This window comes from Misgurnus anguillicaudatus, chromosome 6 (assembly GCF_027580225.2).
Source record: "Misgurnus anguillicaudatus chromosome 6, ASM2758022v2, whole genome shotgun sequence".
In the NCBI taxonomy this organism is placed as follows: Eukaryota; Metazoa; Chordata; class Actinopteri; order Cypriniformes; family Cobitidae; genus Misgurnus; species Misgurnus anguillicaudatus.
In genome coordinates, this window is record NC_073342.2 from 1,234,425 (window position 1) to 1,258,290 (window position 23,866).

General features: G+C 45.6%; 34 non-coding genes across 34 annotated transcripts; all 34 read left to right on the top strand.

The window, feature by feature from the left end:
• Positions 1-123: 123 nt before the first annotated feature.
• trnav-cac (transfer RNA valine (anticodon CAC)) lies at positions 124-196 on the top strand. The gene has a single exon. It is a non-coding gene; the product is annotated as a tRNA-Val (tRNA).
• A 771-nt stretch (positions 197-967) lies between these two features.
• Positions 968-1,049, top strand: trnas-gcu (transfer RNA serine (anticodon GCU)). Its single transcript has one exon. It is a non-coding gene; the product is annotated as a tRNA-Ser (tRNA).
• A 600-nt stretch (positions 1,050-1,649) lies between these two features.
• Positions 1,650-1,721, top strand: trnac-gca (transfer RNA cysteine (anticodon GCA)). Its single transcript has one exon. It is a non-coding gene; the product is annotated as a tRNA-Cys (tRNA).
• Positions 1,722-2,229: 508 nt separating this feature from the next.
• Positions 2,230-2,302, top strand: trnav-cac (transfer RNA valine (anticodon CAC)). The gene has a single exon. It is a non-coding gene; the product is annotated as a tRNA-Val (tRNA).
• Positions 2,303-3,073: 771 nt separating this feature from the next.
• trnas-gcu (transfer RNA serine (anticodon GCU)) lies at positions 3,074-3,155 on the top strand. The gene has a single exon. It is a non-coding gene; the product is annotated as a tRNA-Ser (tRNA).
• A 600-nt stretch (positions 3,156-3,755) lies between these two features.
• Positions 3,756-3,827, top strand: trnac-gca (transfer RNA cysteine (anticodon GCA)). The gene has a single exon. It is a non-coding gene; the product is annotated as a tRNA-Cys (tRNA).
• A 508-nt stretch (positions 3,828-4,335) lies between these two features.
• On the top strand, positions 4,336-4,408 carry trnav-cac (transfer RNA valine (anticodon CAC)). The gene has a single exon. It is a non-coding gene; the product is annotated as a tRNA-Val (tRNA).
• A 771-nt stretch (positions 4,409-5,179) lies between these two features.
• trnas-gcu (transfer RNA serine (anticodon GCU)) lies at positions 5,180-5,261 on the top strand. The gene has a single exon. It is a non-coding gene; the product is annotated as a tRNA-Ser (tRNA).
• Positions 5,262-5,861: 600 nt separating this feature from the next.
• Positions 5,862-5,933, top strand: trnac-gca (transfer RNA cysteine (anticodon GCA)). Its single transcript has one exon. It is a non-coding gene; the product is annotated as a tRNA-Cys (tRNA).
• Positions 5,934-6,441: 508 nt separating this feature from the next.
• trnav-cac (transfer RNA valine (anticodon CAC)) lies at positions 6,442-6,514 on the top strand. The gene has a single exon. It is a non-coding gene; the product is annotated as a tRNA-Val (tRNA).
• A 773-nt stretch (positions 6,515-7,287) lies between these two features.
• On the top strand, positions 7,288-7,369 carry trnas-gcu (transfer RNA serine (anticodon GCU)). The gene has a single exon. It is a non-coding gene; the product is annotated as a tRNA-Ser (tRNA).
• A 600-nt stretch (positions 7,370-7,969) lies between these two features.
• trnac-gca (transfer RNA cysteine (anticodon GCA)) lies at positions 7,970-8,041 on the top strand. The gene has a single exon. It is a non-coding gene; the product is annotated as a tRNA-Cys (tRNA).
• Positions 8,042-8,549: 508 nt separating this feature from the next.
• Positions 8,550-8,622, top strand: trnav-cac (transfer RNA valine (anticodon CAC)). Its single transcript has one exon. It is a non-coding gene; the product is annotated as a tRNA-Val (tRNA).
• Positions 8,623-9,393: 771 nt separating this feature from the next.
• Positions 9,394-9,475, top strand: trnas-gcu (transfer RNA serine (anticodon GCU)). The gene has a single exon. It is a non-coding gene; the product is annotated as a tRNA-Ser (tRNA).
• A 600-nt stretch (positions 9,476-10,075) lies between these two features.
• Positions 10,076-10,147, top strand: trnac-gca (transfer RNA cysteine (anticodon GCA)). Its single transcript has one exon. It is a non-coding gene; the product is annotated as a tRNA-Cys (tRNA).
• A 508-nt stretch (positions 10,148-10,655) lies between these two features.
• On the top strand, positions 10,656-10,728 carry trnav-cac (transfer RNA valine (anticodon CAC)). Its single transcript has one exon. It is a non-coding gene; the product is annotated as a tRNA-Val (tRNA).
• A 771-nt stretch (positions 10,729-11,499) lies between these two features.
• On the top strand, positions 11,500-11,581 carry trnas-gcu (transfer RNA serine (anticodon GCU)). The gene has a single exon. It is a non-coding gene; the product is annotated as a tRNA-Ser (tRNA).
• A 600-nt stretch (positions 11,582-12,181) lies between these two features.
• Positions 12,182-12,253, top strand: trnac-gca (transfer RNA cysteine (anticodon GCA)). The gene has a single exon. It is a non-coding gene; the product is annotated as a tRNA-Cys (tRNA).
• A 508-nt stretch (positions 12,254-12,761) lies between these two features.
• On the top strand, positions 12,762-12,834 carry trnav-cac (transfer RNA valine (anticodon CAC)). Its single transcript has one exon. It is a non-coding gene; the product is annotated as a tRNA-Val (tRNA).
• Positions 12,835-13,605: 771 nt separating this feature from the next.
• trnas-gcu (transfer RNA serine (anticodon GCU)) lies at positions 13,606-13,687 on the top strand. Its single transcript has one exon. It is a non-coding gene; the product is annotated as a tRNA-Ser (tRNA).
• A 600-nt stretch (positions 13,688-14,287) lies between these two features.
• On the top strand, positions 14,288-14,359 carry trnac-gca (transfer RNA cysteine (anticodon GCA)). The gene has a single exon. It is a non-coding gene; the product is annotated as a tRNA-Cys (tRNA).
• Positions 14,360-14,867: 508 nt separating this feature from the next.
• On the top strand, positions 14,868-14,940 carry trnav-cac (transfer RNA valine (anticodon CAC)). Its single transcript has one exon. It is a non-coding gene; the product is annotated as a tRNA-Val (tRNA).
• A 771-nt stretch (positions 14,941-15,711) lies between these two features.
• trnas-gcu (transfer RNA serine (anticodon GCU)) lies at positions 15,712-15,793 on the top strand. The gene has a single exon. It is a non-coding gene; the product is annotated as a tRNA-Ser (tRNA).
• Positions 15,794-16,393: 600 nt separating this feature from the next.
• On the top strand, positions 16,394-16,465 carry trnac-gca (transfer RNA cysteine (anticodon GCA)). The gene has a single exon. It is a non-coding gene; the product is annotated as a tRNA-Cys (tRNA).
• Positions 16,466-16,973: 508 nt separating this feature from the next.
• Positions 16,974-17,046, top strand: trnav-cac (transfer RNA valine (anticodon CAC)). The gene has a single exon. It is a non-coding gene; the product is annotated as a tRNA-Val (tRNA).
• Positions 17,047-17,817: 771 nt separating this feature from the next.
• Positions 17,818-17,899, top strand: trnas-gcu (transfer RNA serine (anticodon GCU)). The gene has a single exon. It is a non-coding gene; the product is annotated as a tRNA-Ser (tRNA).
• Positions 17,900-18,498: 599 nt separating this feature from the next.
• trnac-gca (transfer RNA cysteine (anticodon GCA)) lies at positions 18,499-18,570 on the top strand. The gene has a single exon. It is a non-coding gene; the product is annotated as a tRNA-Cys (tRNA).
• A 508-nt stretch (positions 18,571-19,078) lies between these two features.
• trnav-cac (transfer RNA valine (anticodon CAC)) lies at positions 19,079-19,151 on the top strand. The gene has a single exon. It is a non-coding gene; the product is annotated as a tRNA-Val (tRNA).
• Positions 19,152-19,922: 771 nt separating this feature from the next.
• trnas-gcu (transfer RNA serine (anticodon GCU)) lies at positions 19,923-20,004 on the top strand. Its single transcript has one exon. It is a non-coding gene; the product is annotated as a tRNA-Ser (tRNA).
• Positions 20,005-20,604: 600 nt separating this feature from the next.
• Positions 20,605-20,676, top strand: trnac-gca (transfer RNA cysteine (anticodon GCA)). The gene has a single exon. It is a non-coding gene; the product is annotated as a tRNA-Cys (tRNA).
• Positions 20,677-21,184: 508 nt separating this feature from the next.
• trnav-cac (transfer RNA valine (anticodon CAC)) lies at positions 21,185-21,257 on the top strand. The gene has a single exon. It is a non-coding gene; the product is annotated as a tRNA-Val (tRNA).
• A 771-nt stretch (positions 21,258-22,028) lies between these two features.
• Positions 22,029-22,110, top strand: trnas-gcu (transfer RNA serine (anticodon GCU)). The gene has a single exon. It is a non-coding gene; the product is annotated as a tRNA-Ser (tRNA).
• Positions 22,111-22,710: 600 nt separating this feature from the next.
• On the top strand, positions 22,711-22,782 carry trnac-gca (transfer RNA cysteine (anticodon GCA)). The gene has a single exon. It is a non-coding gene; the product is annotated as a tRNA-Cys (tRNA).
• A 508-nt stretch (positions 22,783-23,290) lies between these two features.
• trnav-cac (transfer RNA valine (anticodon CAC)) lies at positions 23,291-23,363 on the top strand. The gene has a single exon. It is a non-coding gene; the product is annotated as a tRNA-Val (tRNA).
• The last annotated feature ends 503 nt before the right edge of the window (positions 23,364-23,866 follow it).

A 23,866-nucleotide genomic window follows, 5' to 3' on the forward strand; every position in this document is an offset into this window, starting at 1 on the left:
TTTCTCATACAGTATGTGCGGTTACTTTAAACGACCGTTAGGGGTTTTCCCTTTAAAATGTGTGGCGTACAGAGAAAATATGTGGCAGAATCTGTTCAAACAACCAGGGACCGTGAGAGGCAGGTTTCTGTAGTGTAGTGGTTATCACGTTCGCCTCACACGCGAAAGGTCCTCGGTTCGAAACCGAGCAGAAACAGCACGTGCCTTTTGATACAAAGCCAGGTCAAACTTCTTTCGTGATGCACTTTACCGCTTGTGCCATGAAGCACTTTCAAAGTTACACACAGTGGTAGGTTTCCGCCTCACACGCGACAGGTGGCCTGCTCGCAAGTGTGCGAAAAGCATTGCCCCTTTGGGGAGTGTTGCACAGAAAGAGAAAATGTGTGGCCGAATCAATCAAAACAACCGAAGAATCCAAATGAGCAGGTTTCTATGGTGTAGTGGTTAACACGCTCGCCTCACACGCGAAAGGTTCTCGGTTCCTCTGAAATAAACGCTTTGTTAGAGATGTGAAAGGGTTTAAGCCACATTGATTTAATTACGTGAACAGTTAAATCAGTTTGCGAACCCGATCGTCGGTTTGTGAGAGTTAAACTTACGGCGGGTGAGGGTTTTAAAGTTCAGTCTACATTACCCAGCAATTTAGGCCAACGAAAACCTCTTGTTCCCTTTACGTAAAGTCTTGAATGGTTTTCGCCTGTTTCATGTTGAAATCTGTTGAAAACAATTTTGAAAAAAAACCCTATCATTTAAAGGTCAGTCCTTTTTATGATTTCTAAACATGTCTAAGGCGATGGATTGCTAATCCACAGTTCTCTTAACGCCTTTACCTTCCATTAGGCTGATATGAACGCTTTCTAAAAGATAGCATTTCATTACCTCAACAGTTGATTCAACTTGACACAAGCTGCTATGTACTTGCTGGTCGGTTAGGATTAGGGAAATGCCCAAAGGAAGCGGTTCCAAGGACGAGGTGGCCGAGTGGTTAAGGCGATGGACTGCTAATCCATTGTGCTCTGCACGCGTGGGTTCGAATCCCATCCTCGTCGTTTGTCGTTACCTTTGAACCGCAACTGCAACCAAGGCGTATGAGCCACAATTTCAAGCCCTCCTGCAAAAAAAGTGTAATGCTGGAGGCCAAAACTTTTGCCTGAAGCAGAACTCTGTCGGCTGACTCCAGTGATCCGGGTTCAAACGTGGTGGAACTTTCTGAAATAACTCTTCCGGTTTACTGCATGACATTATACGGCAAGCGGTGGCAAGATACTAATAACTTCAAGGCTGTTACTGTTAGCACTCTGCATTTTGAATCCAGATTCTCAGGGGGCACTTGAGTGTTTTCAGACTCTAAAGTCCATCCTACGTGCCTACTGTCTAGAAAGTGGTAAAGACTAGGTTGAGGGGTTGCCTTTGTTGATGTTCAGTGTAAGTGGAACAGTACAGTACAGGAATCATAACAACTGGAAACATAAGCAGAATGGTTGAAAGCATACGTTGTCTCTACCACAATTTGTATAGGTCAGTGCTAGAGCATTTAACAGCAGATAGAGACGTCCCACGTTCACTTGGACATTCTCACGATGGCTTTAATTGCTGCGACGTACAACACGTGAAGCTTTTTCAATTCTTCAGCGTGGGGTTGGTTTCACGGGGGTATAGCTCAGTGGTAGAGCATTTGACTGCAGATCAAGAGGTCCCCGGTTCAAATCCGGGTGCCCCCTTGGAAAAAGCCCACATGCTTGCAGCGGTAGGTTGCAGCTAATGTTTCTGACGCAAAGTTCGTCCTGGAACCTTCTAACGCAGGTGTAGGCAACGTCATTCCTGAAGTGCCGCATTCCTGCAGAATTTATCTTCAGCTCTTATCGTAGCACTGTGGCTAATTAAGGTCTAAAGGGTCGGCTGAATACTACAAAACTAGGTTTTATCAGGGTTGGAAATAAAATCTGCAGTACTGCAGCATTACAGGGCCGACGTTGCCCACCACGGTTGTAACGCTAAAGCCGGACATACACTGTGGGATTTCAGCACAATCGTGGCTAAATGCCAACGTACAAGGGTTGCCTGTTTCAAAAGAAACATACATGCATTCCCAGCAAATGCGTCGCCTTTCTCATACAGTATGTGCGGTTACTTTAAACGACCGTTAGGGGTTTTCCCTTTAAAATGTGTGGCGTACAGAGAAAATATGTGGCAGAATCTGTTCAAACAACCAGGGACCGTGAGAGGCAGGTTTCTGTAGTGTAGTGGTTATCACGTTCGCCTCACACGCGAAAGGTCCTCGGTTCGAAACCGAGCAGAAACAGCACGTGCCTTTTGATACAAAGCCAGGTCAAACTTCTTTCGTGATGCACTTTACCGCTTGTGCCATGAAGCACTTTCAAAGTTACACACAGTGGTAGGTTTCCGCCTCACACGCGACAGGTGGCCTGCTCGCAAGTGTGCGAAAAGCATTGCCCCTTTGGGGAGTGTTGCACAGAAAGAGAAAATGTGTGGCCGAATCAATCAAAACAACCGAAGAATCCAAATGAGCAGGTTTCTATGGTGTAGTGGTTAACACGCTCGCCTCACACGCGAAAGGTTCTCGGTTCCTCTGAAATAAACGCTTTGTTAGAGATGTGAAAGGGTTTAAGCCACATTGATTTAATTACGTGAACAGTTAAATCAGTTTGCGAACCCGATCGTCGGTTTGTGAGAGTTAAACTTACGGCGGGTGAGGGTTTTAAAGTTCAGTCTACATTACCCAGCAATTTAGGCCAACGAAAACCTCTTGTTCCCTTTACGTAAAGTCTTGAATGGTTTTCGCCTGTTTCATGTTGAAATCTGTTGAAAACAATTTTGAAAAAAACCCCTATCATTTAAAGGTCAGTCCTTTTTATGATTTCTAAACATGTCTAAGGCGATGGATTGCTAATCCACAGTTCTCTTAACGCCTTTACCTTCCATTAGGCTGATATGAACGCTTTCTAAAAGATAGCATTTCATTACCTCAACAGTTGATTCAACTTGACACAAGCTGCTATGTACTTGCTGGTCGGTTAGGATTAGGGAAATGCCCAAAGGAAGCGGTTCCAAGGACGAGGTGGCCGAGTGGTTAAGGCGATGGACTGCTAATCCATTGTGCTCTGCACGCGTGGGTTCGAATCCCATCCTCGTCGTTTGTCGTTACCTTTGAACCGCAACTGCAACCAAGGCGTATGAGCCACAATTTCAAGCCCTCCTGCAAAAAAAGTGTAATGCTGGAGGCCAAAACTTTTGCCTGAAGCAGAACTCTGTCGGCTGACTCCAGTGATCCGGGTTCAAACGTGGTGGAACTTTCTGAAATAACTCTTCCGGTTTACTGCATGACATTATACGGCAAGCGGTGGCAAGATACTAATAACTTCAAGGCTGTTACTGTTAGCACTCTGCATTTTGAATCCAGATTCTCAGGGGGCACTTGAGTGTTTTCAGACTCTAAAGTCCATCCTACGTGCCTACTGTCTAGAAAGTGGTAAAGACTAGGTTGAGGGGTTGCCTTTGTTGATGTTCAGTGTAAGTGGAACAGTACAGTACAGGAATCATAACAACTGGAAACATAAGCAGAATGGTTGAAAGCATACGTTGTCTCTACCACAATTTGTATAGGTCAGTGCTAGAGCATTTAACAGCAGATAGAGACGTCCCACGTTCACTTGGACATTCTCACGATGGCTTTAATTGCTGCGACGTACAACACGTGAAGCTTTTTCAATTCTTCAGCGTGGGGTTGGTTTCACGGGGGTATAGCTCAGTGGTAGAGCATTTGACTGCAGATCAAGAGGTCCCCGGTTCAAATCCGGGTGCCCCCTTGGAAAAAGCCCACATGCTTGCAGCGGTAGGTTGCAGCTAATGTTTCTGACGCAAAGTTCGTCCTGGAACCTTCTAACGCAGGTGTAGGCAACGTCATTCCTGAAGTGCCGCATTCCTGCAGAATTTATCTTCAGCTCTTATCGTAGCACTGTGGCTAATTAAGGTCTAAAGGGTCGGCTGAATACTACAAAACTAGGTTTTATCAGGGTTGGAAATAAAATCTGCAGTACTGCAGCATTACAGGGCCGACGTTGCCCACCACGGTTGTAACGCTAAAGCCGGACATACACTGTGGGATTTCAGCACAATCGTGGCTAAATGCCAACGTACAAGGGTTGCCTGTTTCAAAAGAAACATACATGCATTCCCAGCAAATGCGTCGCCTTTCTCATACAGTATGTGCGGTTACTTTAAACGACCGTTAGGGGTTTTCCCTTTAAAATGTGTGGCGTACAGAGAAAATATGTGGCAGAATCTGTTCAAACAACCAGGGACCGTGAGAGGCAGGTTTCTGTAGTGTAGTGGTTATCACGTTCGCCTCACACGCGAAAGGTCCTCGGTTCGAAACCGAGCAGAAACAGCACGTGCCTTTTGATACAAAGCCAGGTCAAACTTCTTTCGTGATGCACTTTACCGCTTGTGCCATGAAGCACTTTCAAAGTTACACACAGTGGTAGGTTTCCGCCTCACACGCGACAGGTGGCCTGCTCGCAAGTGTGCGAAAAGCATTGCCCCTTTGGGGAGTGTTGCACAGAAAGAGAAAATGTGTGGCCGAATCAATCAAAACAACCGAAGAATCCAAATGAGCAGGTTTCTATGGTGTAGTGGTTAACACGCTCGCCTCACACGCGAAAGGTTCTCGGTTCCTCTGAAATAAACGCTTTGTTAGAGATGTGAAAGGGTTTAAGCCACATTGATTTAATTACGTGAACAGTTAAATCAGTTTGCGAACCCGATCGTCGGTTTGTGAGAGTTAAACTTACGGCGGGTGAGGGTTTTAAAGTTCAGTCTACATTACCCAGCAATTTAGGCCAACGAAAACCTCTTGTTCCCTTTACGTAAAGTCTTGAATGGTTTTCGCCTGTTTCATGTTGAAATCTGTTGAAAACAATTTTGAAAAAAACCCCTATCATTTAAAGGTCAGTCCTTTTTATGATTTCTAAACATGTCTAAGGCGATGGATTGCTAATCCACAGTTCTCTTAACGCCTTTACCTTCCATTAGGCTGATATGAACGCTTTCTAAAAGATAGCATTTCATTACCTCAACAGTTGATTCAACTTGACACAAGCTGCTATGTACTTGCTGGTCGGTTAGGATTAGGGAAATGCCCAAAGGAAGCGGTTCCAAGGACGAGGTGGCCGAGTGGTTAAGGCGATGGACTGCTAATCCATTGTGCTCTGCACGCGTGGGTTCGAATCCCATCCTCGTCGTTTGTCGTTACCTTTGAACCGCAACTGCAACCAAGGCGTATGAGCCACAATTTCAAGCCCTCCTGCAAAAAAAGTGTAATGCTGGAGGCCAAAACTTTTGCCTGAAGCAGAACTCTGTCGGCTGACTCCAGTGATCCGGGTTCAAACGTGGTGGAACTTTCTGAAATAACTCTTCCGGTTTACTGCATGACATTATACGGCAAGCGGTGGCAAGATACTAATAACTTCAAGGCTGTTACTGTTAGCACTCTGCATTTTGAATCCAGATTCTCAGGGGGCACTTGAGTGTTTTCAGACTCTAAAGTCCATCCTACGTGCCTACTGTCTAGAAAGTGGTAAAGACTAGGTTGAGGGGTTGCCTTTGTTGATGTTCAGTGTAAGTGGAACAGTACAGTACAGGAATCATAACAACTGGAAACATAAGCAGAATGGTTGAAAGCATACGTTGTCTCTACCACAATTTGTATAGGTCAGTGCTAGAGCATTTAACAGCAGATAGAGACGTCCCACGTTCACTTGGACATTCTCACGATGGCTTTAATTGCTGCGACGTACAACACGTGAAGCTTTTTCAATTCTTCAGCGTGGGGTTGGTTTCACGGGGGTATAGCTCAGTGGTAGAGCATTTGACTGCAGATCAAGAGGTCCCCGGTTCAAATCCGGGTGCCCCCTTGGAAAAAGCCCACATGCTTGCAGCGGTAGGTTGCAGCTAATGTTTCTGACGCAAAGTTCGTCCTGGAACCTTCTAACGCAGGTGTAGGCAACGTCATTCCTGAAGTGCCGCATTCCTGCAGAATTTATCTTCAGCTCTTATCGTAGCACTGTGGCTAATTAAGGTCTAAAGGGTCGGCTGAATACTACAAAACTAGGTTTTATCAGGGTTGGAAATAAAATCTGCAGTACTGCAGCATTACAGGGCCGACGTTGCCCACCACGGTTGTAACGCTAAAGCCGGACATACACTGTGGGATTTCAGCACAATCGTGGCTAAATGCCAACGTACAAGGGTTGCCTGTTTCAAAAGAAACATACATGCATTCCCAGCAAATGCGTCGCCTTTCTCATACAGTATGTGCGGTTACTTTAAACGACCGTTAGGGGTTTTCCCTTTAAAATGTGTGGCGTACAGAGAAAATATGTGGCAGAATCTGTTCAAACAACCAGGGACCGTGAGAGGCAGGTTTCTGTAGTGTAGTGGTTATCACGTTCGCCTCACACGCGAAAGGTCCTCGGTTCGAAACCGAGCAGAAACAGCACGTGCCTTTTGATACAAAGCCAGGTCAAACTTCTTTCGTGATGCACTTTACCGCTTGTGCCATGAAGCACTTTCAAAGTTACACACAGTGGTAGGTTTCCGCCTCACACGCGACAGGTGGCCTGCTCGCAAGTGTGCGAAAAGCATTGCCCCTTTGGGGAGTGTTGCACAGAAAGAGAAAATGTGTGGCCGAATCAATCAAAACAACCGAAGAATCCAAATGAGCAGGTTTCTATGGTGTAGTGGTTAACACGCTCGCCTCACACGCGAAAGGTTCTCGGTTCCTCTGAAATAAACGCTTTGTTAGAGATGTGAAAGGGTTTAAGCCACATTGATTTAATTACGTGAACAGTTAAATCAGTTTGCGAACCCGATCGTCGGTTTGTGAGAGTTAAACTTACGGCGGGTGAGGGTTTTAAAGTTCAGTCTACATTACCCAGCAATTTAGGCCAACGAAAACCTCTTGTTCCCTTTACGTAAAGTCTTGAATGGTTTTCGCCTGTTTCATGTTGAAATCTGTTGAAAACAATTTTGAAAAAAAAACCCCTATCATTTAAAGGTTAGTCCTTTTTATGATTTCTAAACATGTCTAAGGCGATGGATTGCTAATCCACAGTTCTCTTAACGCCTTTACCTTCCATTAGGCTGATATGAACGCTTTCTAAAAGATAGCATTTCATTACCTCAACAGTTGATTCAACTTGACACAAGCTGCTATGTACTTGCTGGTCGGTTAGGATTAGGGAAATGCCCAAAGGAAGCGGTTCCAAGGACGAGGTGGCCGAGTGGTTAAGGCGATGGACTGCTAATCCATTGTGCTCTGCACGCGTGGGTTCGAATCCCATCCTCGTCGTTTGTCGTTACCTTTGAACCGCAACTGCAACCAAGGCGTATGAGCCACAATTTCAAGCCCTCCTGCAAAAAAAGTGTAATGCTGGAGGCCAAAACTTTTGCCTGAAGCAGAACTCTGTCGGCTGACTCCAGTGATCCGGGTTCAAACGTGGTGGAACTTTCTGAAATAACTCTTCCGGTTTACTGCATGACATTATACGGCAAGCGGTGGCAAGATACTAATAACTTCAAGGCTGTTACTGTTAGCACTCTGCATTTTGAATCCAGATTCTCAGGGGGCACTTGAGTGTTTTCAGACTCTAAAGTCCATCCTACGTGCCTACTGTCTAGAAAGTGGTAAAGACTAGGTTGAGGGGTTGCCTTTGTTGATGTTCAGTGTAAGTGGAACAGTACAGTACAGGAATCATAACAACTGGAAACATAAGCAGAATGGTTGAAAGCATACGTTGTCTCTACCACAATTTGTATAGGTCAGTGCTAGAGCATTTAACAGCAGATAGAGACGTCCCACGTTCACTTGGACATTCTCACGATGGCTTTAATTGCTGCGACGTACAACACGTGAAGCTTTTTCAATTCTTCAGCGTGGGGTTGGTTTCACGGGGGTATAGCTCAGTGGTAGAGCATTTGACTGCAGATCAAGAGGTCCCCGGTTCAAATCCGGGTGCCCCCTTGGAAAAAGCCCACATGCTTGCAGCGGTAGGTTGCAGCTAATGTTTCTGACGCAAAGTTCGTCCTGGAACCTTCTAACGCAGGTGTAGGCAACGTCATTCCTGAAGTGCCGCATTCCTGCAGAATTTATCTTCAGCTCTTATCGTAGCACTGTGGCTAATTAAGGTCTAAAGGGTCGGCTGAATACTACAAAACTAGGTTTTATCAGGGTTGGAAATAAAATCTGCAGTACTGCAGCATTACAGGGCCGACGTTGCCCACCACGGTTGTAACGCTAAAGCCGGACATACACTGTGGGATTTCAGCACAATCGTGGCTAAATGCCAACGTACAAGGGTTGCCTGTTTCAAAAGAAACATACATGCATTCCCAGCAAATGCGTCGCCTTTCTCATACAGTATGTGCGGTTACTTTAAACGACCGTTAGGGGTTTTCCCTTTAAAATGTGTGGCGTACAGAGAAAATATGTGGCAGAATCTGTTCAAACAACCAGGGACCGTGAGAGGCAGGTTTCTGTAGTGTAGTGGTTATCACGTTCGCCTCACACGCGAAAGGTCCTCGGTTCGAAACCGAGCAGAAACAGCACGTGCCTTTTGATACAAAGCCAGGTCAAACTTCTTTCGTGATGCACTTTACCGCTTGTGCCATGAAGCACTTTCAAAGTTACACACAGTGGTAGGTTTCCGCCTCACACGCGACAGGTGGCCTGCTCGCAAGTGTGCGAAAAGCATTGCCCCTTTGGGGAGTGTTGCACAGAAAGAGAAAATGTGTGGCCGAATCAATCAAAACAACCGAAGAATCCAAATGAGCAGGTTTCTATGGTGTAGTGGTTAACACGCTCGCCTCACACGCGAAAGGTTCTCGGTTCCTCTGAAATAAACGCTTTGTTAGAGATGTGAAAGGGTTTAAGCCACATTGATTTAATTACGTGAACAGTTAAATCAGTTTGCGAACCCGATCGTCGGTTTGTGAGAGTTAAACTTACGGCGGGTGAGGGTTTTAAAGTTCAGTCTACATTACCCAGCAATTTAGGCCAACGAAAACCTCTTGTTCCCTTTACGTAAAGTCTTGAATGGTTTTCGCCTGTTTCATGTTGAAATCTGTTGAAAACAATTTTGAAAAAAACCCCTATCATTTAAAGGTCAGTCCTTTTTATGATTTCTAAACATGTCTAAGGCGATGGATTGCTAATCCACAGTTCTCTTAACGCCTTTACCTTCCATTAGGCTGATATGAACGCTTTCTAAAAGATAGCATTTCATTACCTCAACAGTTGATTCAACTTGACACAAGCTGCTATGTACTTGCTGGTCGGTTAGGATTAGGGAAATGCCCAAAGGAAGCGGTTCCAAGGACGAGGTGGCCGAGTGGTTAAGGCGATGGACTGCTAATCCATTGTGCTCTGCACGCGTGGGTTCGAATCCCATCCTCGTCGTTTGTCGTTACCTTTGAACCGCAACTGCAACCAAGGCGTATGAGCCACAATTTCAAGCCCTCCTGCAAAAAAAGTGTAATGCTGGAGGCCAAAACTTTTGCCTGAAGCAGAACTCTGTCGGCTGACTCCAGTGATCCGGGTTCAAACGTGGTGGAACTTTCTGAAATAACTCTTCCGGTTTACTGCATGACATTATACGGCAAGCGGTGGCAAGATACTAATAACTTCAAGGCTGTTACTGTTAGCACTCTGCATTTTGAATCCAGATTCTCAGGGGGCACTTGAGTGTTTTCAGACTCTAAAGTCCATCCTACGTGCCTACTGTCTAGAAAGTGGTAAAGACTAGGTTGAGGGGTTGCCTTTGTTGATGTTCAGTGTAAGTGGAACAGTACAGTACAGGAATCATAACAACTGGAAACATAAGCAGAATGGTTGAAAGCATACGTTGTCTCTACCACAATTTGTATAGGTCAGTGCTAGAGCATTTAACAGCAGATAGAGACGTCCCACGTTCACTTGGACATTCTCACGATGGCTTTAATTGCTGCGACGTACAACACGTGAAGCTTTTTCAATTCTTCAGCGTGGGGTTGGTTTCACGGGGGTATAGCTCAGTGGTAGAGCATTTGACTGCAGATCAAGAGGTCCCCGGTTCAAATCCGGGTGCCCCCTTGGAAAAAGCCCACATGCTTGCAGCGGTAGGTTGCAGCTAATGTTTCTGACGCAAAGTTCGTCCTGGAACCTTCTAACGCAGGTGTAGGCAACGTCATTCCTGAAGTGCCGCATTCCTGCAGAATTTATCTTCAGCTCTTATCGTAGCACTGTGGCTAATTAAGGTCTAAAGGGTCGGCTGAATACTACAAAACTAGGTTTTATCAGGGTTGGAAATAAAATCTGCAGTACTGCAGCATTACAGGGCCGACGTTGCCCACCACGGTTGTAACGCTAAAGCCGGACATACACTGTGGGATTTCAGCACAATCGTGGCTAAATGCCAACGTACAAGGGTTGCCTGTTTCAAAAGAAACATACATGCATTCCCAGCAAATGCGTCGCCTTTCTCATACAGTATGTGCGGTTACTTTAAACGACCGTTAGGGGTTTTCCCTTTAAAATGTGTGGCGTACAGAGAAAATATGTGGCAGAATCTGTTCAAACAACCAGGGACCGTGAGAGGCAGGTTTCTGTAGTGTAGTGGTTATCACGTTCGCCTCACACGCGAAAGGTCCTCGGTTCGAAACCGAGCAGAAACAGCACGTGCCTTTTGATACAAAGCCAGGTCAAACTTCTTTCGTGATGCACTTTACCGCTTGTGCCATGAAGCACTTTCAAAGTTACACACAGTGGTAGGTTTCCGCCTCACACGCGACAGGTGGCCTGCTCGCAAGTGTGCGAAAAGCATTGCCCCTTTGGGGAGTGTTGCACAGAAAGAGAAAATGTGTGGCCGAATCAATCAAAACAACCGAAGAATCCAAATGAGCAGGTTTCTATGGTGTAGTGGTTAACACGCTCGCCTCACACGCGAAAGGTTCTCGGTTCCTCTGAAATAAACGCTTTGTTAGAGATGTGAAAGGGTTTAAGCCACATTGATTTAATTACGTGAACAGTTAAATCAGTTTGCGAACCCGATCGTCGGTTTGTGAGAGTTAAACTTACGGCGGGTGAGGGTTTTAAAGTTCAGTCTACATTACCCAGCAATTTAGGCCAACGAAAACCTCTTGTTCCCTTTACGTAAAGTCTTGAATGGTTTTCGCCTGTTTCATGTTGAAATCTGTTGAAAACAATTTTGAAAAAAACCCCTATCATTTAAAGGTCAGTCCTTTTTATGATTTCTAAACATGTCTAAGGCGATGGATTGCTAATCCACAGTTCTCTTAACGCCTTTACCTTCCATTAGGCTGATATGAACGCTTTCTAAAAGATAGCATTTCATTACCTCAACAGTTGATTCAACTTGACACAAGCTGCTATGTACTTGCTGGTCGGTTAGGATTAGGGAAATGCCCAAAGGAAGCGGTTCCAAGGACGAGGTGGCCGAGTGGTTAAGGCGATGGACTGCTAATCCATTGTGCTCTGCACGCGTGGGTTCGAATCCCATCCTCGTCGTTTGTCGTTACCTTTGAACCGCAACTGCAACCAAGGCGTATGAGCCACAATTTCAAGCCCTCCTGCAAAAAAAGTGTAATGCTGGAGGCCAAAACTTTTGCCTGAAGCAGAACTCTGTCGGCTGACTCCAGTGATCCGGGTTCAAACGTGGTGGAACTTTCTGAAATAACTCTTCCGGTTTACTGCATGACATTATACGGCAAGCGGTGGCAAGATACTAATAACTTCAAGGCTGTTACTGTTAGCACTCTGCATTTTGAATCCAGATTCTCAGGGGGCACTTGAGTGTTTTCAGACTCTAAAGTCCATCCTACGTGCCTACTGTCTAGAAAGTGGTAAAGACTAGGTTGAGGGGTTGCCTTTGTTGATGTTCAGTGTAAGTGGAACAGTACAGTACAGGAATCATAACAACTGGAAACATAAGCAGAATGGTTGAAAGCATACGTTGTCTCTACCACAATTTGTATAGGTCAGTGCTAGAGCATTTAACAGCAGATAGAGACGTCCCACGTTCACTTGGACATTCTCACGATGGCTTTAATTGCTGCGACGTACAACACGTGAAGCTTTTTCAATTCTTCAGCGTGGGGTTGGTTTCACGGGGGTATAGCTCAGTGGTAGAGCATTTGACTGCAGATCAAGAGGTCCCCGGTTCAAATCCGGGTGCCCCCTTGGAAAAAGCCCACATGCTTGCAGCGGTAGGTTGCAGCTAATGTTTCTGACGCAAAGTTCGTCCTGGAACCTTCTAACGCAGGTGTAGGCAACGTCATTCCTGAAGTGCCGCATTCCTGCAGAATTTATCTTCAGCTCTTATCGTAGCACTGTGGCTAATTAAGGTCTAAAGGGTCGGCTGAATACTACAAAACTAGGTTTTATCAGGGTTGGAAATAAAATCTGCAGTACTGCAGCATTACAGGGCCGACGTTGCCCACCACGGTTGTAACGCTAAAGCCGGACATACACTGTGGGATTTCAGCACAATCGTGGCTAAATGCCAACGTACAAGGGTTGCCTGTTTCAAAAGAAACATACATGCATTCCCAGCAAATGCGTCGCCTTTCTCATACAGTATGTGCGGTTACTTTAAACGACCGTTAGGGGTTTTCCCTTTAAAATGTGTGGCGTACAGAGAAAATATGTGGCAGAATCTGTTCAAACAACCAGGGACCGTGAGAGGCAGGTTTCTGTAGTGTAGTGGTTATCACGTTCGCCTCACACGCGAAAGGTCCTCGGTTCGAAACCGAGCAGAAACAGCACGTGCCTTTTGATACAAAGCCAGGTCAAACTTCTTTCGTGATGCACTTTACCGCTTGTGCCATGAAGCACTTTCAAAGTTACACACAGTGGTAGGTTTCCGCCTCACACGCGACAGGTGGCCTGCTCGCAAGTGTGCGAAAAGCATTGCCCCTTTGGGGAGTGTTGCACAGAAAGAGAAAATGTGTGGCCGAATCAATCAAAACAACCGAAGAATCCAAATGAGCAGGTTTCTATGGTGTAGTGGTTAACACGCTCGCCTCACACGCGAAAGGTTCTCGGTTCCTCTGAAATAAACGCTTTGTTAGAGATGTGAAAGGGTTTAAGCCACATTGATTTAATTACGTGAACAGTTAAATCAGTTTGCGAACCCGATCGTCGGTTTGTGAGAGTTAAACTTACGGCGGGTGAGGGTTTTAAAGTTCAGTCTACATTACCCAGCAATTTAGGCCAACGAAAACCTCTTGTTCCCTTTACGTAAAGTCTTGAATGGTTTTCGCCTGTTTCATGTTGAAATCTGTTGAAAACAATTTTGAAAAAAACCCCTATCATTTAAAGGTCAGTCCTTTTTATGATTTCTAAACATGTCTAAGGCGATGGATTGCTAATCCACAGTTCTCTTAACGCCTTTACCTTCCATTAGGCTGATATGAACGCTTTCTAAAAGATAGCATTTCATTACCTCAACAGTTGATTCAACTTGACACAAGCTGCTATGTACTTGCTGGTCGGTTAGGATTAGGGAAATGCCCAAAGGAAGCGGTTCCAAGGACGAGGTGGCCGAGTGGTTAAGGCGATGGACTGCTAATCCATTGTGCTCTGCACGCGTGGGTTCGAATCCCATCCTCGTCGTTTGTCGTTACCTTTGAACTGCAACTGCAACCAAGGCGTATGAGCCACAATTTCAAGCCCTCCTGCAAAAAAAGTGTAATGCTGGAGGCCAAAACTTTTGCCTGAAGCAGAACTCTGTCGGCTGACTCCAGTGATCCGGGTTCAAACGTGGTGGAACTTTCTGAAATAACTCTTCCGGTTTACTGCATGACATTATACGGCAAGCGGTGGCAAGATACTAATAACTTCAAGGCTGTTACTGTTAGCACTCTGCATTTTGAATCCAGATTCTCAGGGGGCACTTGAGTGTTTTCAGACTCTAAAGTCCATCCTACGTGCCTACTGTCTAGAAAGTGGTAAAGACTAGGTTGAGGGGTTGCCTTTGTTGATGTTCAGTGTAAGTGGAACAGTACAGTACAGGAATCATAACAACTGGAAACATAAGCAGAATGGTTGAAAGCATACGTTGTCTCTACCACAATTTGTATAGGTCAGTGCTAGAGCATTTAACAGCAGATAGAGACGTCCCACGTTCACTTGGACATTCTCACGATGGCTTTAATTGCTGCGACGTACAACACGTGAAGCTTTTTCAATTCTTCAGCGTGGGGTTGGTTTCACGGGGGTATAGCTCAGTGGTAGAGCATTTGACTGCAGATCAAGAGGTCCCCGGTTCAAATCCGGGTGCCCCCTTGGAAAAAGCCCACATGCTTGCAGCGGTAGGTTGCAGCTAATGTTTCTGACGCAAAGTTCGTCCTGGAACCTTCTAACGCAGGTGTAGGCAACGTCATTCCTGAAGTGCCGCATTCCTGCAGAATTTATCTTCAGCTCTTATCGTAGCACTGTGGCTAATTAAGGTCTAAAGGGTCGGCTGAATACTACAAAACTAGGTTTTATCAGGGTTGGAAATAAAATCTGCAGTACTGCAGCATTACAGGGCCGACGTTGCCCACCACGGTTGTAACGCTAAAGCCGGACATACACTGTGGGATTTCAGCACAATCGTGGCTAAATGCCAACGTACAAGGGTTGCCTGTTTCAAAAGAAACATACATGCATTCCCAGCAAATGCGTCGCCTTTCTCATACAGTATGTGCGGTTACTTTAAACGACCGTTAGGGGTTTTCCCTTTAAAATGTGTGGCGTACAGAGAAAATATGTGGCAGAATCTGTTCAAACAACCAGGGACCGTGAGAGGCAGGTTTCTGTAGTGTAGTGGTTATCACGTTCGCCTCACACGCGAAAGGTCCTCGGTTCGAAACCGAGCAGAAACAGCACGTGCCTTTTGATACAAAGCCAGGTCAAACTTCTTTCGTGATGCACTTTACCGCTTGTGCCATGAAGCACTTTCAAAGTTACACACAGTGGTAGGTTTCCGCCTCACACGCGACAGGTGGCCTGCTCGCAAGTGTGCGAAAAGCATTGCCCCTTTGGGGAGTGTTGCACAGAAAGAGAAAATGTGTGGCCGAATCAATCAAAACAACCGAAGAATCCAAATGAGCAGGTTTCTATGGTGTAGTGGTTAACACGCTCGCCTCACACGCGAAAGGTTCTCGGTTCCTCTGAAATAAACGCTTTGTTAGAGATGTGAAAGGGTTTAAGCCACATTGATTTAATTACGTGAACAGTTAAATCAGTTTGCGAACCCGATCGTCGGTTTGTGAGAGTTAAACTTACGGCGGGTGAGGGTTTTAAAGTTCAGTCTACATTACCCAGCAATTTAGGCCAACGAAAACCTCTTGTTCCCTTTACGTAAAGTCTTGAATGGTTTTCGCCTGTTTCATGTTGAAATCTGTTGAAAACAATTTTGAAAAAAAACCCTATCATTTAAAGGTCAGTCCTTTTTATGATTTCTAAACATGTCTAAGGCGATGGATTGCTAATCCACAGTTCTCTTAACGCCTTTACCTTCCATTAGGCTGATATGAACGCTTTCTAAAAGATAGCATTTCATTACCTCAACAGTTGATTCAACTTGACACAAGCTGCTATGTACTTGCTGGTCGGTTAGGATTAGGGAAATGCCCAAAGGAAGCGGTTCCAAGGACGAGGTGGCCGAGTGGTTAAGGCGATGGACTGCTAATCCATTGTGCTCTGCACGCGTGGGTTCGAATCCCATCCTCGTCGTTTGTCGTTACCTTTGAACCGCAACTGCAACCAAGGCGTATGAGCCACAATTTCAAGCCCTCCTGCAAAAAAAGTGTAATGCTGGAGGCCAAAACTTTTGCCTGAAGCAGAACTCTGTCGGCTGACTCCAGTGATCCGGGTTCAAACGTGGTGGAACTTTCTGAAATAACTCTTCCGGTTTACTGCATGACATTATACGGCAAGCGGTGGCAAGATACTAATAACTTCAAGGCTGTTACTGTTAGCACTCTGCATTTTGAATCCAGATTCTCAGGGGGCACTTGAGTGTTTTCAGACTCTAAAGTCCATCCTACGTGCCTACTGTCTAGAAAGTGGTAAAGACTAGGTTGAGGGGTTGCCTTTGTTGATGTTCAGTGTAAGTGGAACAGTACAGTACAGGAATCATAACAACTGGAAACATAAGCAGAATGGTTGAAAGCATACGTTGTCTCTACCACAATTTGTATAGGTCAGTGCTAGAGCATTTAACAGCAGATAGAGACGTCCCACGTTCACTTGGACATTCTCACGATGGCTTTAATTGCTGCGACGTACAACACGTGAAGCTTTTTCAATTCTTCAGCGTGGGGTTGGTTTCACGGGGGTATAGCTCAGTGGTAGAGCATTTGACTGCAGATCAAGAGGTCCCCGGTTCAAATCCGGGTGCCCCCTTGGAAAAAGCCCACATGCTTGCAGCGGTAGGTTGCAGCTAATGTTTCTGACGCAAAGTTCGTCCTGGAACCTTCTAACGCAGGTGTAGGCAACGTCATTCCTGAAGTGCCGCATTCCTGCAGAATTTATCTTCAGCTCTTATCGTAGCACTGTGGCTAATTAAGGTCTAAAGGGTCGGCTGAATACTACAAAACTAGGTTTTATCAGGGTTGGAAATAAAATCTGCAGTACTGCAGCATTACAGGGCCGACGTTGCCCACCACGGTTGTAACGCTAAAGCCGGACATACACTGTGGGATTTCAGCACAATCGTGGCTAAATGCCAACGTACAAGGGTTGCCTGTTTCAAAAGAAACATACATGCATTCCCAGCAAATGCGTCGCCTTTCTCATACAGTATGTGCGGTTACTTTAAACGACCGTTAGGGGTTTTCCCTTTAAAATGTGTGGCGTACAGAGAAAATATGTGGCAGAATCTGTTCAAACAACCAGGGACCGTGAGAGGCAGGTTTCTGTAGTGTAGTGGTTATCACGTTCGCCTCACACGCGAAAGGTCCTCGGTTCGAAACCGAGCAGAAACAGCACGTGCCTTTTGATACAAAGCCAGGTCAAACTTCTTTCGTGATGCACTTTACCGCTTGTGCCATGAAGCACTTTCAAAGTTACACACAGTGGTAGGTTTCCGCCTCACACGCGACAGGTGGCCTGCTCGCAAGTGTGCGAAAAGCATTGCCCCTTTGGGGAGTGTTGCACAGAAAGAGAAAATGTGTGGCCGAATCAATCAAAACAACCGAAGAATCCAAATGAGCAGGTTTCTATGGTGTAGTGGTTAACACGCTCGCCTCACACGCGAAAGGTTCTCGGTTCCTCTGAAATAAACGCTTTGTTAGAGATGTGAAAGGGTTTAAGCCACATTGATTTAATTACGTGAACAGTTAAATCAGTTTGCGAACCCGATCGTCGGTTTGTGAGAGTTAAACTTACGGCGGGTGAGGGTTTTAAAGTTCAGTCTACATTACCCAGCAATTTAGGCCAACGAAAACCTCTTGTTCCCTTTACGTAAAGTCTTGAATGGTTTTCGCCTGTTTCATGTTGAAATCTGTTGAAAACAATTTTGAAAAAAACCCCTATCATTTAAAGGTCAGTCCTTTTTATGATTTCTAAACATGTCTAAGGCGATGGATTGCTAATCCACAGTTCTCTTAACGCCTTTACCTTCCATTAGGCTGATATGAACGCTTTCTAAAAGATAGCATTTCATTACCTCAACAGTTGATTCAACTTGACACAAGCTGCTATGTACTTGCTGGTCGGTTAGGATTAGGGAAATGCCCAAAGGAAGCGGTTCCAAGGACGAGGTGGCCGAGTGGTTAAGGCGATGGACTGCTAATCCATTGTGCTCTGCACGCGTGGGTTCGAATCCCATCCTCGTCGTTTGTCGTTACCTTTGAACCGCAACTGCAACCAAGGCGTATGAGCCACAATTTCAAGCCCTCCTGCAAAAAAAGTGTAATGCTGGAGGCCAGACTTTTGCCTGAAGCAGAACTCTGTCGGCTGACTCCAGTGATCCGGGTTCAAACGTGGTGGAACTTTCTGAAATAACTCTTCCGGTTTACTGCATGACATTATACGGCAAGCGGTGGCAAGATACTAATAACTTCAAGGCTGTTACTGTTAGCACTCTGCATTTTGAATCCAGATTCTCAGGGGGCACTTGAGTGTTTTCAGACTCTAAAGTCCATCCTACGTGCCTACTGTCTAGAAAGTGGTAAAGACTAGGTTGAGGGGTTGCCTTTGTTGATGTTCAGTGTAAGTGGAACAGTACAGTACAGGAATCATAACAACTGGAAACATAAGCAGAATGGTTGAAAGCATACGTTGTCTCTACCACAATTTGTATAGGTCAGTGCTAGAGCATTTAACAGCAGATAGAGACGTCCCACGTTCACTTGGACATTCTCACGATGGCTTTAATTGCTGCGACGTACAACACGTGAAGCTTTTTCAATTCTTCAGCGTGGGGTTGGTTTCACGGGGGTATAGCTCAGTGGTAGAGCATTTGACTGCAGATCAAGAGGTCCCCGGTTCAAATCCGGGTGCCCCCTTGGAAAAAGCCCACATGCTTGCAGCGGTAGGTTGCAGCTAATGTTTCTGACGCAAAGTTCGTCCTGGAACCTTCTAACGCAGGTGTAGGCAACGTCATTCCTGAAGTGCCGCATTCCTGCAGAATTTATCTTCAGCTCTTATCGTAGCTCTGTGGCTAATTAAGGTCTAAAGGGTCGGCTGAATACTACAAAACTAGGTTTTATCAGGGTTGGAAATAAAATCTGCAGTACTGCAGCATTACAGGGCCGACGTTGCCCACCACGGTTGTAACGCTAAAGCCGGACATACACTGTGGGATTTCAGCACAATCGTGGCTAAATGCCAACGTACAAGGGTTGCCTGTTTCAAAAGAAACATACATGCATTCCCAGCAAATGCGTCGCCTTTCTCATACAGTATGTGCGGTTACTTTAAACGACCGTTAGGGGTTTTCCCTTTAAAATGTGTGGCGTACAGAGAAAATATGTGGCAGAATCTGTTCAAACAACCAGGGACAGTGAGAGGCAGGTTTCTGTAGTGTAGTGGTTATCACGTTCGCCTCACACGCGAAAGGTCCTCGGTTCGAAACCGAGCAGAAACAGCACGTGCCTTTTGATACAAAGCCAGGTCAAACTTCTTTCGTGATGCACTTTACCGCTTGTGCCATGAAGCACTTTCAAAGTTACACACAGTGGTAGGTTTCCGCCTCACACGCGACAGGTGGCCTGCTCGCAAGTGTGCGAAAAGCATTGCCCCTTTGGGGAGTGTTGCACAGAAAGAGAAAATGTGTGGCCGAATCAATCAAAACAACCGAAGAATCCAAATGAGCAGGTTTCTATGGTGTAGTGGTTAACACGCTCGCCTCACACGCGAAAGGTTCTCGGTTCCTCTGAAATAAACGCTTTGTTAGAGATGTGAAAGGGTTTAAGCCACATTGATTTAATTACGTGAACAGTTAAATCAGTTTGCGAACCCGATCGTCGGTTTGTGAGAGTTAAACTTACGGCGGGTGAGGGTTTTAAAGTTCAGTCTACATTACCCAGCAATTTAGGCCAACGAAAACCTCTTGTTCCCTTTACGTAAAGTCTTGAATGGTTTTCGCCTGTTTCATGTTGAAATCTGTTGAAAACAATTTTGAAAAAAACCCCTATCATTTAAAGGTCAGTCCTTTTTATGATTTCTAAACATGTCTAAGGCGATGGATTGCTAATCCACAGTTCTCTTAACGCCTTTACCTTCCATTAGGCTGATATGAACGCTTTCTAAAAGATAGCATTTCATTACCTCAACAGTTGATTCAACTTGACACAAGCTGCTATGTACTTGCTGGTCGGTTAGGATTAGGGAAATGCCCAAAGGAAGCGGTTCCAAGGACGAGGTGGCCGAGTGGTTAAGGCGATGGACTGCTAATCCATTGTGCTCTGCACGCGTGGGTTCGAATCCCATCCTCGTCGTTTGTCGTTACCTTTGAACCGCAACTGCAACCAAGGCGTATGAGCCACAATTTCAAGCCCTCCTGCAAAAAACATGTAATGCTGGAGGCCAAAACTTTTGCCTGAAGCAGAACTCTGTCGGCTGACTCCAGTGATCCGGGTTCAAACGTGGTGGAACTTTCTGAAATAACTCTTCCGGTTTACTGCATGACATTATACGGCAAGCGGTGGCAAGATACTAATAACTTCAAGGCTGTTACTGTTAGCACTCTGCATTTTGAATCCAGATTCTCAGGGGGCACTTGAGTGTTTTCAGACTCTAAAGTCCATCCTACGTGCCTACTGTCTAGAAAGTGGTAAAGACTAGGTTGAGGGGTTGCCTTTGTTGATGTTCAGTGTAAGTGGAACAGTACAGTACAGGAATCATAACAACTGGAAACATAAGCAGAATGGTTGAAAGCATACGTTGTCTCTACCACAATTTGTATAGGTCAGTGCTAGAGCATTTAACAGCAGATAGAGACGTCCCACGTTCACTTGGACATTCTCACGATGGCTTTAATTGCTGCGACGTACAACACGTGAAGCTTTTTCAATTCTTCAGCGTGGGGTTGGTTTCACGGGGGTATAGCTCAGTGGTAGAGCATTTGACTGCAGATCAAGAGGTCCCCGGTTCAAATCCGGGTGCCCCCTTGGAAAAAGCCCACATGCTTGCAGCGGTAGGTTGCAGCTAATGTTTCTGACGCAAAGTTCGTCCTGGAACCTTCTAACGCAGGTGTAGGCAACGTCATTCCTGAAGTGCCGCATTCCTGCAGAATTTATCTTCAGCTCTTATCGTAGCACTGTGGCTAATTAAGGTCTAAAGGGTCGGCTGAATACTACAAAACTAGGTTTTATCAGGGTTGGAAATAAAATCTGCAGTACTGCAGCATTACAGGGCCGACGTTGCCCACCACGGTTGTAACGCTAAAGCCGGACATACACTGTGGGATTTCAGCACAATCGTGGCTAAATGCCAACGTACAAGGGTTGCCTGTTTCAAAAGAAACATACATGCATTCCCAGCAAATGCGTCGCCTTTCTCATACAGTATGTGCGGTTACTTTAAACGACCGTTAGGGGTTTTCCCTTTAAAATGTGTGGCGTACAGAGAAAATATGTGGCAGAATCTGTTCAAACAACCAGGGACCGTGAGAGGCAGGTTTCTGTAGTGTAGTGGTTATCACGTTCGCCTCACACGCGAAAGGTCCTCGGTTCGAAACCGAGCAGAAACAGCACGTGCCTTTTGATACAAAGCCAGGTCAAACTTCTTTCGTGATGCACTTTACCGCTTGTGCCATGAAGCACTTTCAAAGTTACACACAGTGGTAGGTTTCCGCCTCACACGCGACAGGTGGCCTGCTCGCAAGTGTGCGAAAAGCATTGCCCCTTTGGGGAGTGTTGCACAGAAAGAGAAAATGTGTGGCCGAATCAATCAAAACAACCGAAGAATCCAAATGAGCAGGTTTCTATGGTGTAGTGGTTAACACGCTCGCCTCACACGCGAAAGGTTCTCGGTTCCTCTGAAATAAACGCTTTGTTAGAGATGTGAAAGGGTTTAAGCCACATTGATTTAATTACGTGAACAGTTAAATCAGTTTGCGAACCCGATCGTCGGTTTGTGAGAGTTAAACTTACGGCGGGTGAGGGTTTTAAAGTTCAGTCTACATTACCCAGCAATTTAGGCCAACGAAAACCTCTTGTTCCCTTTACGTAAAGTCTTGAATGGTTTTCGCCTGTTTCATGTTGAAATCTGTTGAAAACAATTTTGAAAAAAAACCCTATCATTTAAAGGTCAGTCCTTTTTATGATTTCTAAACATGTCTAAGGCGATGGATTGCTAATCCACAGTTCTCTTAACGCCTTTACCTTCCATTAGGCTGATATGAACGCTTTCTAAAAGATAGCATTTCATTACCTCAACAGTTGATTCAACTTGACACAAGCTGCTATGTACTTGCTGGTCGGTTAGGATTAGGGAAATGCCCAAAGGAAGCGGTTCCAAGGACGAGGTGGCCGAGTGGTTAAGGCGATGGACTGCTAATCCATTGTGCTCTGCACGCGTGGGTTCGAATCCCATCCTCGTCGTTTGTCGTTACCTTTGAACCGCAACTGCAACCAAGGCGTATGAGCCACAATTTCAAGCCCTCCTGCAAAAAAAGTGTAATGCTGGAGGCCAAAACTTTTGCCTGAAGCAGAACTCTGTCGGCTGACTCCAGTGATCCGGGTTCAAACGTGGTGGAACTTTCTGAAATAACTCTTCCGGTTTACTGCATGACATTATACGGCAAGCGGTGGCAAGATACTAATAACTTCAAGGCTGTTACTGTTAGCACTCTGCATTTTGAATCCAGATTCTCAGGGGGCACTTGAGTGTTTTCAGACTCTAAAGTCCATCCTACGTGCCTACTGTCTAGAAAGTGGTAAAGACTAGGTTGAGGGGTTGCCTTTGTTGATGTTCAGTGTAAGTGGAACAGTACAGTACAGGAATCATAACAACTGGAAACATAAGCAGAATGGTTGAAAGCATACGTTGTCTCTACCACAATTTGTATAGGTCAGTGCTAGAGCATTTAACAGCAGATAGAGACGTCCCACGTTCACTTGGACATTCTCACGATGGCTTTAATTGCTGCGACGTACAACACGTGAAGCTTTTTCAATTCTTCAGCGTGGGGTTGGTTTCACGGGGGTATAGCTCAGTGGTAGAGCATTTGACTGCAGATCAAGAGGTCCCCGGTTCAAATCCGGGTGCCCCCTTGGAAAAAGCCCACATGCTTGCAGCGGTAGGTTGCAGCTAATGTTTCTGACGCAAAGTTCGTCCTGGAACCTTCTAACGCAGGTGTAGGCAACGTCATTCCTGAAGTGCCGCATTCCTGCAGAATTTATCTTCAGCTCTTATCGTAGCACTGTGGCTAATTAAGGTCTAAAGGGTCGGCTGAATACTACAAAACTAGGTTTTATCAGGGTTGGAAATAAAATCTGCAGTACTGCAGCATTACAGGGCCGACGTTGCCCACCACGGTTGTAACGCTAAAGCCGGACATACACTGTGGGATTTCAGCACAATCGTGGCTAAATGCCAACGTACAAGGGTTGCCTGTTTCAAAAGAAACATACATGCATTCCCAGCAAATGCGTCGCCTTTCTCATACAGTATGTGCGGTTACTTTAAACGACCGTTAGGGGTTTTCCCTTTAAAATGTGTGGCGTACAGAGAAAATATGTGGCAGAATCTGTTCAAACAACCAGGGACCGTGAGAGGCAGGTTTCTGTAGTGTAGTGGTTATCACGTTCGCCTCACACGCGAAAGGTCCTCGGTTCGAAACCGAGCAGAAACAGCACGTGCCTTTTGATACAAAGCCAGGTCAAACTTCTTTCGTGATGCACTTTACCGCTTGTGCCATGAAGCACTTTCAAAGTTACACACAGTGGTAGGTTTCCGCCTCACACGCGACAGGTGGCCTGCTCGCAAGTGTGCGAAAAGCATTGCCCCTTTGGGGAGTGTTGCACAGAAAGAGAAAATGTGTGGCCGAATCAATCAAAACAACCGAAGAATCCAAATGAGCAGGTTTCTATGGTGTAGTGGTTAACACGCTCGCCTCACACGCGAAAGGTTCTCGGTTCCTCTGAAATAAACGCTTTGTTAGAGATGTGAAAGGGTTTAAGCCACATTGATTTAATTACGTGAACAGTTAAATCAGTTTGCGAACCCGATCGTCGGTTTGTGAGAGTTAAACTTACGGCGGGTGAGGGTTTTAAAGTTCAGTCTACATTACCCAGCAATTTAGGCCAACGAAAACCTCTTGTTCCCTTTACGTAAAGTCTTGAATGGTTTTCGCCT